The sequence below is a fragment of the Lepidochelys kempii genome, chromosome 1, assembly GCF_965140285.1.
Source record: "Lepidochelys kempii isolate rLepKem1 chromosome 1, rLepKem1.hap1, whole genome shotgun sequence".
In the NCBI taxonomy this organism is placed as follows: Eukaryota; Metazoa; Chordata; order Testudines; family Cheloniidae; genus Lepidochelys; species Lepidochelys kempii.
In genome coordinates, this window is record NC_136380.1 from 288,673,996 (window position 1) to 288,677,526 (window position 3,531).

The window sequence follows — 3,531 nt, forward strand, 5'->3', positions numbered from 1 at the left end:
CTAGGCACTTCCCTTTCTCTGGAGGCGATAGGCACTATCAGGGCAGGATTGTATTCCTAACAGCCCAATAGCACCTTATTTCAGTGTGACTAGTTTGGAATGTGAGGATGTGACTGTTCACTTCCTAGCTTATGGCTGCCTCTGCTGCTTAGCCAAAGGCCTTAGCCTAAGAACAGGGCCTCAGACTGTCACAGTAAGAGAAGGCCCTTACACCAGCAGACAGTGATTTTGATTCTTTCCTTTATACCTCTATCACTAGCCAAGTGATAAGAATACACCTAAATTCTTAAAGTACAGGCCTTGGCAGACAGGCCTAAATATCTATATCCTAACAGTTTTCTTTGGCATGCTGCATAAATGTAATGATACTGTACTTATTCTGAAACGTCAAGGTGCCCTGCAAAGGGAGGGGGGAACAAATGAGATTGTGCTAATTTTTGCTTCTAAGTTTTTTTTTGCTTTTAAGTGTTATAAAGAAAGCCTGTGTTTTTTAAACAATAATAATACATTCTGCTTGCTTTTAGTGTTCAGATCTTGTCTACCCGATTCCCCCTCTCCTCCATAAACACACACAAACACACCCCATCTGGGAAGACACTCTGGATGACTGGAGAACTGGAAGGAATATGTCATTAGAGCCAATGTGATTATTCACGTGAGACAAGCTAAGTAAGTACATGCACAAGAGTTTGGGCACCTCCTGCAGGGATTTGGACAGTGAAAGATATAGCTCAGAGGTTGGATCTGAATCTGAATTTCTCCAAAATTTTGAGGTGTTCAGATAGCAGATGTTAGTAATAACTTAGATATAGCCACCCATAAGGATCATCTTCTGTTTGTAGTCAGAGCAAAGCCTAATAAATATGATTTTTACAGTGCTCTCCATTACGCATCTCAGAGTGCTTTAAATTCAGTGAAGGCTCAAGCCTCACAATGTCCATAGGAAGTCTGAAAGTATTTCTTAAAAACAACCCCCGCCCCCCATGTAAAAAGGGAAAATGACACAAGGAATTTGAGTTTCCAAGAGTTACAGAAGAAGACTTTGATAGAGCCAGGAACAAAATCCAGACTCTGAATAAGTCATGTGCTGAATCTCAAGATTTCCATTCCTCTCTACTATATGATGTCACTATGAGACCTTGATTACACAGTACTTGAAACTATAGGAATTATACTCTTCCTCCCATAACTTTAAAATATTAACCAGAAGACTGTGCTAACAGTATCATTACAGAAGTTGGTCCAATAAAATATCTTACCTCACCCACCTTGTCTCTCCCATGAATAGCAATTACATTTTTAAAGGAAAGTTATAACAATGTTATGAAGTTTAGCATAAAAAAATCACACTTTAAAATTATCCTTTAATTATTAGCGTAGGATTTAAAATGTCAAGCCTCAAAAAGCAGAGCAGTAATACTAATTTTGAAGACACTTTTATACTGAAATAGTTTAGTCAGCAATAGTTTTCAAATACTTATCCTTATTTAAGGTTGATCCTATCCCAGCCCCATCTAGAAGTCTGACCAGATCCTGCAGTGAAGCCATAAAGCCGAATGTGTTACACCACATTCATTTCCAAAGGAAACACACTGACCTCAAACACAACTGTCTGGTTTTCTCCTATCAGTGTCTTTGTGCGTTTCCACGCACCTCATCGTCTGCACAGACAGTCCTCCCTGACCTGCTTGACCAGACCATTAGCCTTGCTTGTCATGTTTCGAAATAGGATACGGGTGAACTTTACGCTGATTCAGAATACTGAAAAAAGGTCTTAAAACTGGGATTTAAAAGAAAAGCAGCAGCAGTAGCACATATTGAGGAATGCTGTCCTGTAACGTCATGAATATTTATGCTTCTCATATTCTGTATTTGGATCAATGTATAGGAAACCTGGAGAATTATAACCAGCGCCGACAGTACACCCCAGTTACCTGGCCATGGAAAGTGCTGCCAAGATAGAAGCAGCCACAGGAAATCTGTAAGTGTAACTCAGCCGCTGAAGTGCCATGCACATTTATGCAGCTATCTACTGACATTTTCGCCTCCTGGTCTTGCGACTTTACGGCTCGTATTGAAAATGCTGTTTAATATGTAGTTACATAGTACATGAATAAGCAGAAGTAGCAGATAGAAAGAGGAGTTTGCATAGAAGGATATAGGGCTGGGGGAAGGAAGAATAAAGGCAAGGCAACGCATTTAGGAGGAAAAGGGAATCCTTTAAAACAAAATACAGCATCTGTCATGACCCCAAAAGAGCATGGAGATGGACCAAATGGTGAACTTCTACCTCTTATTTACAAAGCTTAATTTTTACTCTTATACTATAAAATTGTATTGGAATTCGTTATGTGAATGTGGGAATATAGACTTCATTTAACTGGCATTTAGATTTCTATGCATTCATTGTCCTATTGCAGAAATTACTTTAATCTGTTGCAGAAATTCCCCAGCCACAGTGAGAAAAGTATACTAAAAGTGCCATCCAATTCCATAGGCCCTCAATGTCAGTTTATTCTCAGTTATACCAGTGTCTTTCTTCAATGAATTGTATAGTGACAGGTTTCAGAGTAGCAGCCTTGTTAGTCTGTATCTGCAAAAAGAACAGGAGTACTTGTGGCACCTTAGAGACTAACAAATGCGTTTGAGCATAAGCTTTCGTGGCCAACAGCCCACTCCTGTTCTTTCTTCAATGAAGTTACCGTGGATATACACTGGTGTAACTGAGAAGAGAATTTGGCCCATTAACTGTAATTGGGGACCCATATAATCTGGCATTGAAGAATAAAGTTATTCTTGATTCACATCAATTTAACTAAGAGCAGAATTTGGCCCAAAACACATATTTAGCACTGAGGAATACAACGGTCTCTCTGCAAAATCTGACAAATACATTCGTACAGTCTCCAGTATCTGTTTGTTGTCATGTTGACCAATGCTGTAACTGAGTCTGACATTTATTTTTTACTGGAAGTTTTGAAGTAAAGAAAAAACAAATTTTTGTTTTCATAAAAGTCTTACAACAATCACAGAAGACACTTAAAATTATTTTTAAATAGTTTTTAAAAGCAACTAAAGACCAAGTCCTGCCTTCTTTATACAGACAAAACTTTCATCAAAGGCATATTTTCTTTGGTGCGTGGCAACAACTTGACTTTCAAAATCATTTTAAACATTATACTCCAGCTCCTGAGATGAACATTAGAAATTTCAAGCCAAAAGCTGCCTTTGGACAAACAACAACAAAAATCAGGATCCATTAATGTGTCGATACTGTATAAAGGTCCCGCTAACCATTTAGGCCCAGATCCTCAAAGGTATTAAGGTGCCTAACTCAATCAATGAGAGTTAGGGACCTAAATACCTTTGAGGATCTTAGCCTTAGGGCCTCGTACTGCACTGCTGAAGACAAAGGGCACTTTGCCATTGACTTCAATGGGCACAGGAAGAGGCCTTTATTTGTCTAGGAAATGCCAGCATTCCAAGGGCTCCATACGGTCAGAGAAAACCCAAACTGCAGTAGAAAGAGGA